The sequence below is a fragment of the Zosterops lateralis genome, assembly GCF_965231275.1.
Source record: "Zosterops lateralis genome assembly, chromosome: 3".
Taxonomy (NCBI): Eukaryota; Metazoa; Chordata; class Aves; order Passeriformes; family Zosteropidae; genus Zosterops; species Zosterops lateralis.
Window position 1 is genome coordinate 2896016 of NC_139764.1, and position 13323 is coordinate 2909338.

Sequence of the window (13323 nt, forward strand, 5' to 3'; positions counted from 1 at the left end):
GAGGTATAAAGCAGTGCAGGGTAAACACACTTTGCTTTAAAGTGTCCTTTTTTGGGGGGTGGAGACAAGAGATATTTAAAGGTCAAAGGGAAGCATTAATAGTGTTAGATAAATTTTACCCTATTTAAATTCAAAACCAATAAGAACTTTATACAATCTTTCGGACAAATCCTGCAACATTCTAATCTTTACAATTCCACTCTGTACTGTTCACTGCTCTTCTTATTAATCAGTTCTACAGAGCTGTACTCCTCTCAGTGCTGTTACACACACTGCATTTTTATTCTCCAGCTTGGCCTTTTCTGTATTTTTGCTTCATCTTACATTCAATTACCCACAGCCTGGTTTGCAGAACAGGGGGCCATTGGGGTCTGCATTTAAACTACAGCCCATTATATCATCTTGCTTCATATATTTTACTCTGATCTTTCTTAGGATAAAACTCATTTATGAATCTTTCTCTGGAGAAATTATGTGCCTTCTCCTGCAGGGTCTGAAATATGCCTTCTCAATGCCTCTGTTATTAAAAGAACAAGCAAATGCTCAACTTATTTACATCTTGGATCCTGGTACTTACACCTATTGTTGCAGTTTCCAGAATACCAACGTATTCTAATTATTGTTGCTCTATTTGATGCTTTCATAATTTAGTGTTCCAAATCCAGTGTCTGCTTTCTGAGGAAGCCTTTTGTGGTCTTTGTAATACACACTTTCAAATTCATTTGAGAAGTCCATCTCCCTTCCATATCTGTGAGCTTGACAAGCGTTCCTGGAACTGGAAGCTGTTTGCCCAGTGAGAGTTCTCTTTGAAAACATCCACAGCTTAGAGCTTATGACATTTGTGATGTAAGTCTTGGTCACTCTTTAGGGGTGATGCCTGGGATTGAATTTTAGAGCTGCTCAGAACTGTCTTGCTTTTTGTGTCGTTTTCATAATTGCATTTGAATTAATGTTTCTGGTCAAGATGTGTTAAAACCAGGAAATATTTATAGCCTTTCATATGTATTCACAAATATATATACTAAAAACATACATATGTGGCACACTAGTTATTTATATTTATGTATAGGTGTTAATAGCACACAATCATTGTCTATTTAATTTTGTTGCAACAATAAAAGTTGTGGTTCACCAAACAAGTTTATTCCACAAGCCTTTTTGTCCACAGATTGTATCTATGACAAAATTCCTTTGGAAAACTGCTGGTACTATTTCCTTCTTTATTTCTTCCTACTGTTTCCTCATCCCCAGATTTTTTTTTAGATTAAAAAAATGGTCCCTCATCCCACCACAATAATCTGCCACGATTTTTCTCCCAGGATTCTTGCTTCATCTTCTGCTTGGCAAACTGGAAGTGTTTGCCATGTTTTGATTTGGTGATGGAGGCAGGTGTTGGTGGTCATTTAATCAAATTGACATGTACACATATTTAATCCTTAGAATTCCAGCTAATGAGGGATTGAAGCCAGCGTAATCCATGCAATTGGCCAGCTTCTGGATTTAGAGTGTGGGTGTAATGTTTGCCGTTTTCAGTGTGGTTTCCGCAATGTCATATACTGAACTATAGGCAGACATACAGATTTTAGAATTAAGAGCTGCTTTAGGTACCTAGAAAGAAAGGAAAAAGTCCCAGCCATGATGCATTAGAAGCCTTGTGCTGGAATTATAGAAGGATTTCACAGATATTGGAGCCAAGCAAATCCTTAGCTTTTAATAGTATAAAACATAGTAAAAGCTGAAAGTTCACGCTAGTCCTTCAAAATAATTGCCTTTAATATTATTATTGATCATGTAGTAGGAGACACAGCCCGAGTGCTACGAGGATTTCAAGGGAATGCTTTACAGCTTAATTATGTTTCCCTGGGAGATTTAACATAATTCAATTTATTTTCCCTTGTGTTTCATCAATCATTATATGAATAGAAAGGATATCTGGGCTTCATTTCTAAGTGAATTCCTGTAGACTCAAGAACTTTTGACAATATCCATATTGGAGAGAGGAATGCAGCACACCTTCTGGGGGGGAATGAACCTGCAAAGCCTCCATACAGCAATGGTGAACTTGCTCTTTATTGTTGGTGAATTTTCTGAGGACAAGCTGGTGATCCATGGGACCTCTGTAAACCCAGTGGGGCAAACAAGAAGCCCTCTGAAGTTGGGCCAATTAATTCTTATTAGCTATCTATTTCTGAAGAGATTTGATGGGGCATATCAGATGCCCATGCATATTCTGTCTTACAGAGGGTACTGATGAATTTAGTTCATTTTCTGTACCATAGCCTGTTACAGAATAAGTTGTAGGTGGGGTTGAATGTTGCCATTGCTCAGTACCCAGCAGCCTCTTCATCTCCATTTTAGAAGCTGACAAATTATTCAGGATATTCATCACGTTCTTCCAAAGCACACATTGAAATGAAATGGAGATAATTTTTTTAGGGCAAAATAGGAATCACCTGAGATGCTGTTTCTATGCAGTGATAATCATGTATGTGTTTTATGCAAGGAAAGTACTGATGTGGTACAAATCATTGCACTGTTTCTGTTGTACCTGTTTGAGGCCTGTCAGCAGCTGGTGAATTTTGAGGAGCTGTGGGCAGCTGGGGTGGGCAGGAGCTGTGCCAAACCAGCTGAGAGGGAGTGTGGGCTGAGCAGCCGCACAGTGGCACGGGGAGGGAGAGGAGCTCCAGTCCCCTCCTTGACTCACCTGCTGCACAGTCTGGGTAGCAGTGGCAGGATATCGTTTATTGCTGGGAGTTGGATGAAGGAGCTTTTAAAAAAATATCAAATAAGTCCAGATCTGAGTCAGTGGCTTTTAAAATGAAAGGTCTGCTCTATTACTGTTAATGGGCAGGCTTTCATAATTCTTTGCTATTAGAGGACTAACTCCCTCTTTTCAAAGCCTTCCTGAACCTCTCATTGTCCAGCATTTGTATCCCTCACTTTAATGAATGCTAAATAAGAATTATATAAGTATTTCAATAATTCTCACTGGACAGTTAATTAAGCATCACTGACTCTAAGGAGCAGTCAGCTATTACCTCCTTTTACAGACAAGTGCTTCCACAGACACAAAGGGAAGAGGTCAATTTAAAAAAAAAACGATGTGTGGATTAGTAATCTTTCTCTGTAATAAATGATCTGGCTAACAAGCTGAAACAGTGAAATAAAAACTTGTCTTTTTTTTCTCCTTTTTTTTTCCCTTCATTTTTTCAATCCAATCTCTTGTGTTCCTTCAACCTCTTTTTATACAGGAAATGAATTCCCTTTAACTTTTTAGGGCCTGAATATTTTGAACTAAAGCTCTCCAAATTTGCTTCCCTTGGAAGATGGCGTGGGGCACGGCCCTGCCCAGTTCTTCACTGCACATTCTTTAACAGCTCCTGTGTTTTCTCCTATTTGATAGATCCTACCACAAACTTCAACTAGAGTGAGTGCAAAGGACCGTAGTACCAGTCTTACACACAGGGTATTTTATTAAGTCCCGCAGTTAAAAATGTACAAAGTTCCTTGTGATAATCCATTCATTCTGTTTTTGCCTGATTCTTGGAGTAAGCCTGCACAATTATTCAAATCCCAGCTTTTAGCTACAGCATACACCTCGCCATGGGGCTATGCCTCTGTAATCTTGCTTTGGTCTTGCATGTCAAATGGAATTAACTCCCATAAGAAATGTATGCGAAGACAACCCAAAGTGTCTAATCCTACTGCTGTCTTAAATTTCTGAAACTCAGACCTGTCATCTTTTTCTATAGCTTTGTTGAAGTTCTCACTTATGCTTCAGTCCATCCAAAGATGAAGTTTAGGGAAATTTGCATTTTTATGTATTTTTCAGTGGTGCACTCCTGTGGCCTTTTCACGTGTTCCTTTTGTGGAATTATTTCCCCCCCTTGAGCTCGAGGCGTATTTCCCACCCTGTGGAGGTGGATCCGATTGCTTTTAGCTGGCGGTGTACAAGTTTAAACACACGGGGCATCCTAATGATCACGTGTGGAAATAATGATATCATTATGAATACACCTCAGCAGCTCAGCCCAGCTAATCACAAACCCTAATTCTGCCTCGATTCAATCTCCAATCACGGCGCTTTCTTCCCGAATAAAGCTGGAATTAGCTGTGCTCAGTGTAGCTGCGCTGTTTGTGTGCTGCACTCGGAGGAGCTCAGCTTTCCCAGCAGCATTCCCAAGCCTGGCTGCTGTTCTCTAGGGGGCACGCTTTCAGATTCCAGCCCCAAAAATGCCTACATTATACATAATGAAAGAGAGGCAAAAGCACAGCATTTTCAGAGAGAAACTTAATTTTCTACTTATTCAATCAAATATCAACCAGATCTGATTAGGGGTGGCCAATTTTAGATGAACCAGGCAAAATACATTTACATAGGGGGTCCAGTTTCAACATAATTTCAGTAAAAAGCAATTACAAAATTACAGTCAGATTGAAAGCTGATTCTTCTGGGTGTCTTGGCTAAGTGAGGTTGGAAGGGTAAAACTGTAACTTATTGTAGTGGATATTTAATAAGTGGTAAAGCCACAGCACGCTCCACTTGAAAGTTAATTAAGGCCGTGGAATGACCAGCAAATATGTTAATGGGTTGGCCATGGTAACTGTCACAACAAAGCCCAGTGACAAATAATGGCTTTATTGCTTTTGCCGATTGTTACATCTTTTAAAAAATGCTCCTATGTTTTGTTTTGGTTTTACTCTTTTGAGGAATGGTGTAGTAGCATTTAATTTAGGAACTGTTTAAAGTGATTATTAGAAACTAAGACAAATACTGAAATGCAAGATAAAGGTGAAAATATTTGCTTATGTACTGGCACTCTATAAATGTCAATAAGTAGTGCATGCCGGGCAGACTTTCTCTTTATTTAGTTTTTTAGACAAACTGTGTGGTTATTAGTGTCCAATTCTGCTCAGAAAGCTTGAGCTAATCCTTTGTATATAGTATTTAATTTGTGAGTGTAATTGCAGCATTATTTTTGTTGCCATTGGATAAGTGAATGCAGTGGCACACAGACTATCAATTGACTGGCATGCTTCAAGTGGATTAAATCTTAATTTTCTTCTAAGAAGTCTCCTCATTCAGAGTATGGTCAGTTCTGGCCTTCAGGGTTGATTTTGCATGCTCAGTTCCTATGAATTTTGAACTTCTTTAACAGCCCATGTGAGGATGGGGCAGGGGAGCACTATTCTCCCCCTTATTTTAAGAAGCCTGGGGATAGCCTAACAAAAATGGTGGAGAGTTAGGAGAAAATGAAAATTCCTTATCCAAGTCTGCCACACCCAGAGAAAGATGATCAGGTGGACAAATGATGGTACCTGCAAGTGGGTGGCCTGTTAGGGGTAACTAAGAAACCTGGCAAAGAAGAAAGGAATTTATGAGAATATGGAATTATGGAAGATGAATTAGATGGGAGAAGGAAAAAGATGTTCTTGGAGAGTAAGAAGCGATAGCACATCAGAACAGGAAAATTTGGTCCATGTTTGAAGCAGCTGAAGGAAAACCAGAAAAAGAAGGGAAAGAAAAGGTGGGAATATTTGCAGGTCATCCTGTCAGTGCAAGGGAGTCTTCCACTGAAGCAGGCTGGTGTCAGTTTTGCTCAGTTAATGAGTGATGGGTACCAGCTCCTGCATGAAATCAGGAGCTGGACTCAAGTCACAGCACACACACCACAGTGCAGAGTGAGAGATGAGCAGCACTTGTGTGTGCTGAATTCCTGGCCAGACAAGAGCAGTAGTAAAAATGTGGAAAATTTATTTGAAGTGGGAGAGCAATGCCTTTTGAAAGTTATTTTGGTTTGGGTGTCCCCAGTTGACAGCTAGGAACTGTTGCAGTGTATGGAGGCCCTTGCTGTTTGTCCAACCTCCAGTTATCCAATTAAGAGCTAAAAACTCTTTCAGTCTCTGAAGTTCTTCCCTCATCACCTTTTGCAAGGTTTTGTCACATACTTTAAAAAGGCTCAGATAAACTCATCTCTCTCCATGATATCAGGTAGGGATGCCCTGGAGTTCCTCCTGTGTGTGTATCTCTTATCTAAGTAAAAGGTCTTTGGGGAAGGTGATGTCTCTTAATCCGTGTTCCAAGATGAGTGTCTCACTTTTGCCTGAGATCTTGAGATGCCAGTGAAATACAAATAATGATTGCAGCCATGCATGAGTGATTCAGTTCTGATTTTCTGAAAAAGTGTTCCATTTTACTATCTCATTCAAGAGCACGAAAGCAAAACTAGGCCATTTTGAGCAAATGATGCATAATCATGGGCATTAAACACCTTAGCACTGAGCTCATCACTGAGGGAGGTTGGAATGTGCTCAGTACTTTCTCAAGAGACATCCAGGTTGGTGTCAGATGATTTGTGGATTCTTCTGGAAGTTATGGAAACATAAAATAGGGCTGTGTTTTGTGAACCCAAATATTTTTGCACATAACTACTGATTCAGTTATATCACTTTGTTTTAAACTGGAATATGTAAGGTCAGGGTACTTCACTGGAAAACTTTAAAATATACCCAGTTTTCCTGAAAAATAATTTTTAAATAATCCATTACCCTATTTTCAAAAATTCACATGGCAGGACAGGCTTCAAGTTGTTCTGAAGGACAAAATACATCCTGTGTAACAGCTTGAATGAGAACTCCAAAACAATTTCCCTAGGGCTGATAATTTAGACAATTGAATTCTATTTTCCATTAATACCTCAAATGTCCTAGACAAGTGCTAATTCCTCTGTTGTCTTCTTTTTGCTGACTACATCCCTCCTGGTCTTTGCAGAAAGACCTCTGAACAATGTGGCTGGAGAATGGAAAGGTGCAGGGAGCTTGGGCAATAATATTTTTGCAGTGTTGTCCACTGAAAGAGAAAAATGTTTGTCTTTGCAACTACCCTGCACTCTGTGCCTTCACTCCTGGCTGGCAGTTTCTTAGATCAGTTTTGGTGTTGTTTTCTTGTGTGGTGAAACTCTTTCAGTAGTGTTAAGTCACCTTATTTTTCACATTTTGCCGTGTCCTCCCCTGTTCCTTTCCTTCCCATGTCAGCTCCAGAGCTGCAGACTTATTCTGCCCCTAATCAGTTTCTGGGTCAGTTTGGGTGACCTTGACTCTGGCTGTATTTTTTGTGACTTCTGTCTTTTCTCCTCTCACCGTCTCTCTGCTTTGCCTGTTTCAGGCTGTAAGTCTCTACCTCTCCACAGAATTTTTTCATACAGGGTATAGCCTGAGATATTGTTGTTTAATATTCTAATAAATGTGTGTAAGTAAGTGTGAGTGTGTCTGCAGTACCAGAAATGCCCAGAAGTCTTTCTGGGCTTGTGAGATGTCAGTCCTTTGCTTGAAGCTCCTTACTCTTGGGGAATTTGCTCCTGCAATGTGCCGAGTCTTGGTCTTGACTGGAAGAGCTCCAACCACTCACGTGAGTTTCTCTGTGCCAATGTAGCAAATGTGTTGTTTTAATTTTGGGGAAAGAAAATGCCAAACTCCAACAAAGCTCAAACCCCCAAACTTTAGTCCATATGTGGGGATATTTTTATTCTTTCAGAGTTGTCTCTCTGTTTTCTTTTTATTTAGATTGCTTGTTTATAAACATATTCACAAACTTTGATTCTGAGTTGACTCTCCAAGGCTTGCCTTCTGTCCTGTATGTCCTGTATTGTTTACATTCTCCCTGCTCCAGTATCTAAATGTACGAGCCTGGTCTTTAAGATGATGGTCTCACTTTCAAATTGGAGTATCAAAAACACTTAGCAATGTGCTTAGCAAGGCTCACAAAGTGATTTTAAATCCTCTGATAGAAGCTATCTATTATAATTGCATCAAGTACTGTTATTAATGTCTCCAGCCTCTCCATTCTGTTTTTGCTCAAGCCATGCCCAAGAACAATTAGCTGTTTGTTTGACCTGCATTATAACATCAGCTCTCCATTATGATAACAGTGGAGTGACTAAGAACAACACATAATCTTCAGATTTAATGGGGCAGAAGACTGCAAAGGGCCAAACCCATCTTGATGAAACGCCCTCAAGTCAGCAACTTTATGCAGAGACGGATGTGGCACAATGTGATTTCTGTGGATCTGACTGCTCTGCAGAAATCCGATACTGGGGACATTGCAGCAGGTTGGTCAGAAACTGCTGTTGAACATAGAAAATACTGGGGGGAACTCAGCAGCTCCGTCTCTGCTGTCTTTAGGGGAGACAAAATTATTTTACCCCATCTGTTGGCATGCATGCCAATGAGAAACATTCCCTCTTCCTAAAATTCCATGTGGGTGCACAGACTGTTCACCATTAGTGTTACCGGTGCAGGGGCTGTTGCTTTGATGAGGGAGCTGACCATGACGGGGCACCTCAGTGGGTGGACACAACACTGAGGACATCCCAGTGCAGAGCTGTTGGGATGACACCCTGTAAATGAAACTGCCTCTTGCCTTATAGAGACTGTTTGGAGACAATAACCTGGGAATACATTGCATTCTGAGAGCCGAGGTCTAAAAATGTATATATTGGTCCAATAAATAGTGTCAAGTTATCAGTTTTATTTTTCTGCTCCTATTGAATGCAGAACACGTGCTGCTGAGAAACAAAAAGGACATGCATTTATTTTCAGGCATAGGACTTTGCAACCACTTGGGAAGAATATTCTTGATTGAGAACCAAAACATTCCATGATGCTTAACAAACCTGCAAATTGAAAAATCAACATCTGCCCTGCGTAGAAACACAGCAGGAGAATGACCTGTAGGCTGAAAAATTCAAAATACCCCTTAAATTATGTTTCAGTGCATTTATAAAATTACTATTCTCTGAATTAAGGCTGTCAGCATCTGTTGTGTGGTTGGACAGCATCTCCCTCCTGCACCCAATGGTGGCTGCAGGACTGTCCCAGGAATGCCGAGCATCATCTCCCCTGAACGCTCCCACAGTATCTTAAAACAAATGAGATGCACTGTTAAATCACTGAGGATGACCTCAGCTGTCCAAACCCCACAACTCCTGCGCTCACAGTTCCCCTTCCTGATGGAATGCTGGAGTTCTCAGCAGAGCAGCCAATGGAGGTGAGCAGAGCACGGTCCCTGTTCAGACAGAGGAAGGCACTGCTCTAAAGAAAACGCAGAAACCTGTGATTATGCACTTACTGCAGTGCTGCCTGCCTGCTGAACGGCTGGGATTTTTTTGTTTTTCTGTTTCCCTTATTTACGTATCACTGCCATGTCTTTATAAAGTTACTTTAATAATTTATTAGATTGATCTTTTCAGGAATCTGCCTAGGATAGGTGTCATTAAGAAAAGTTATTTCAACTTACTTAAAGGTTTGTGCCTGGGTAGGGCATTTACCTGCCTCACTGCTGATATTCTAAAAATACCTCCATGTCCATACTATTATCCATTCTTCACGTCCAATTGCTCTGTTATGGTAATAGTCAGAAGCACACCATGTAGTAATTACTTACAGCTGACTTAAGAAAAGAATATTCAACTCCCCCACTGTTCCACTAGAAGGTCTTTATGCACTATTAACTCATTCCTGTTTATTAATACTCTACTGGTAATTCTGGCTGCTGCTTTTTAGGTTTGTAATAGGAGGACTATTAAACAGCAATTATTGACCATATGGGTTAGTGGATATTTGTGGTGGTTGTTGGGTGGTTCTTTTGTTGTGGGTTTTTTATGGGGTTTTTTAATGCTTTTAGGTTGTTTTTAAGGAGCCACATCACAATGTAGTGGTGCAACTTTACATCTGCCTGGGATTAACAATTTTGGCAGTGTTCCCCACCTAGAAAATGCAAATTCCATATTTCAGAAATATCTGAAGCTGTGAAAATACAGAGCAATTAAAAAAAAAAAACAAACATGAAAACACTGTGCCAGACAAAGTGAAAATATTTTTATTTCTTTTCTCCAGCAGGGGAGATAAGATTTGAGTTCTTTTCTTTGGGGTTTTTGGTTTTCTGTGGTCTGTCTTTCTGTTTCTCTTTCTTTGACTTTTCTTTTTTTTCTATTTTTTTAGTTCTTGTCCTAGAATTTTGTAATGGTCAAGTGTAAATTTCAAACTAATCAAACTTCTTCTAGAAAAGTGTGAATTATAGCACTTTTAAAAACTAGACATATGCCTTCCTTGGTAAGCTTGCTTAGTGAAAAGATTGAGGAGAGACAAAATTACAGCAATTATCTCTCAAATAGCTGGGCTGAAAAAATGGTGTCTTCCCCCCTTTTCCTCTCCTGCCTTATTTTTTTCCTTTTTTAAAAAATAATTTAAAAATCCAACTGCAATTCCTGCCTTTGCCAGCAGCAATAGCTGTCAGTCACTGCACTGATGATTCCTTTACTCCCTGCTCCGCACTGGGAAGGCCAAACCAGCCACACTTTTGGCACCCACTCTCATTGTGGTGAGAAAATAAAGACTTCAACAGGGAAAAAATATGTAGCAGCAATGAGAAAAGGTAAAAACGAGTGTGGGATGTGGTGTAGGAGAAAAGGAATTTGGGAGGCGAGTTGATTTTAATGTCAAAGTACTGGGCCACGAGCAAATGTTTTGAGGAATATATCCTCATTTCTCAGTTCTCTTTGGGGTTGTCCCTAACACCACTGAAGAAGAGTCAAATTTGGAAAACCAATTACTTGTGTTTGCCACTGACATGGCTTTTTTCTAGAATTCTCTTAATCCTTTAATACTCTTCTTACACTTTTTTAGTGCTCCTACTTGTGTGTATTTGACTTGGATTATGAGTCTTAGCTGTGTCAGTGCAGACCTCTGAGCTGCTGACCAGTAACAGCTCCATTTAGACATAATTGTGGGCACAGTCGCTTCTGGGGATTGTTGCATAGTTGAAAGATCTCTGCAATAATAAAATAGGTCAATGATAATAATAATAAAGTCAAAATAAAGTAAAAAGTAATTAATTTGGATTTTGGAATCTACTGCTTTATCACTGACTAAACACCATTTTTGTCTTCCTTTATTTCTTTTTTTCCCCTTGTCTTTAACATTGAAATTCTTTCTTGGACTAATGTGATGTGCCACATCAAAAATCATTCCCTCCTCCAACAATTATTACCTGGAAGGTGTATATTTTTTAGAAAAGCTGGTGCACTCCTGTGCTTTTAGGTCCTGAATGTTTTAGAGATGCTTTTTTCCCAGGTCACAGGCTTTTTACCCCTCCCACGCCTGGAATGGCTGCACAGCACTGGCAGGAATCTGCTGAGGGACATTAGACAAGGGAGCTGAAGGTCTAAAAAGGTGACATTGATTTTATTGCTCAGAAATACGAGCCAGTTAATCTTCTTTATGTGCCTGGCATCTTGGCCATGCTGGTGGGGTTTTTTTTAATTATTATTTTTTTGTCTGATATAGTTTGTTATTTAAAATTGTTGTTTAGGTGGAGGTGTCATTTCAAGTTTGGAATAAAGGATAACTGGGAATCCTGAGTGAGGTGGCCCTTGGTGTCCAGCAGGACTTCAGTGGCTTGACTCTCTCATCTCCAATTCAAACCTGCCCTGAAGGAATTATATCCTAATAAGAGAATGTTCCAAAAATATATTTTTATGCTGTAAAAATGCAGGTGAAAACTGACTCTGCTGCTGACGTGTAGCTTAGGCTGGTAAATGAGTAGAGCATGATATTCCTTGAGAAACTGGAGTGGAGGAGCAACCGCTGACCATGCTCAAAGAAAAATGTGTGAGTGATTCAGCTCTTCCCTCTCTTACAAGGAAGAGATTAGAGGTGCACCACTTTGTCACTGCGTCGCCTTAACTCATCATATATTATTTATTACAAGGATTTGGTTTCCTAAGCCTGTCTTCTTCTTTTCTCTTAAGATACCTCTGACTATTTGATCTTGAGGGCTTATTTTTTATGACGATGGTGATTATGATTATTATTATGTACAGGTATGTGGGGAGGGAAGGATTTTGAGCAACAGCAAAACCCAAGCTTTTAAACACATGGACTGTCAGTGGTTTTGTCTTGTTTTGGCACTTCTGGCACCTCATGCTAATGGTGTGATTGTGGTTGATTCAAATACACCTGCTGACCCCTGTAGCCTTGAGTCCAGGGACTTTTCTGACTCTGCTCTAATTCTTTGCATGGAGCCTCTTGACTAAACTAGCTTAAACATCTTGAATTCATTTGCAGGATCTGAAAGATAAAAGAAAAAAAAATTAAAAACACCTTTTCCTACATCAGCTACATTTAATTTAAAAAAAGGAAGATTTGTGATGACCTGTGTTTCTTGTTTGTTTGGTTTTTTGTTTTTATGCCAACCCACCCCCAAAACTTATAGACAAATGAAATTATTAACATTTGACCTCATTCAAGCCAGCCAAAGTATTTTCAAAAAGAGCACGTGCATTCTTGGCATAGCTGGTGTTATAGGGTGGATTCTTCTATTTGTCAAATGTTCAGAAAAAGCCTTTCATTTAAAAGGAAGGGAAGCCTTGTAGAAAAAAAGAATACTTGTATGGGATAAAACAAAATTAAAAAAAAATAAAATAGGTAGGAATAAACCTGCTCATGTGGTTGGCAAACTGAGAGCAAAGCTGTCATGGCTTTGTTCAGTTGCTAAAAGGATGATCTGAGAATGTTTGATTAAAGAACTGGACTGTCTCCCCACCTGGGCCAGACATAAAAAGTTATACAGAATATCTAATGAAGGTGTAGCAATGCAACACATCCCTGTTTTTTCCTCTCCTTGACCCTCTCTTCAGGCAGCTGATGAGAACAGAGGAAGGAGCAGATGGAACCAAATCCTGCCCTGGAGCCGAGCAGGGCTCAAGGAGCAGCCCTGTATGGAGAAACAGATGGAGCTCTGCAAACTGTAAGTGCCTGCTCTGGTCCATTCCTTCACAAATAAACCCCCATACCTGTGGTAACTGCATTTTGGCGCAAATTCCTACCTAAATGTTGTTTTGAGATCAGAGAGAAATACCTGCTTTGTAACTGGCTTTGGTCATTTGAGATCTACCCTTCCTCCCCTGTGTGCCATTCCACCCTTTTGTCCTTCCCCTGCACTGACTGAAATGTTTTGGGTTCATTCTCTAAACGTTTGGATAAATCTTTTGTAATGGATTTTTTGGGTTTTGCAGCTTAACGATATCAAATCCTTCCTAAGATTTATTGTCAGTCTCACTTTACCTGGGGATCAGAACTTAGAAGGGTTGATGGAATTTGTTGCAGAATCAGGGAATGTTGTGTAAGTTGCTATTTTTGGTTTCTGTTTTGCTGTATCTGGAGACTATAGATTTAAAAAAAAAAAAAAAAGAGATTATGAATAATGTTTTCTTGGGTGTTCAAAATATGATGAGTGTGTGTTTCATGAACTTTGACTCCTGA

At 39.7% G+C, this 13323-nt stretch overlaps 1 long non-coding RNA gene across 4 annotated transcripts in view; it reads left to right on the forward strand.

The window, feature by feature from the left end:
* Positions 1–13323, forward strand: part of LOC310907020 — a 187967-nt gene that overhangs the window by 20982 nt on the left and 153662 nt on the right. For 2 of the 4 annotated variants that reach the window (XR_014589518.1, XR_014589520.1), the window contains exon 2: positions 12699–12808. The exons of the other annotated variants lie outside the window; for them this stretch is intronic. This is a non-coding gene — a long non-coding RNA (uncharacterized lncRNA). The remainder of the gene's footprint in view (positions 1–12698; positions 12809–13323) is intronic. 4 annotated transcript variants of the gene reach the window in all.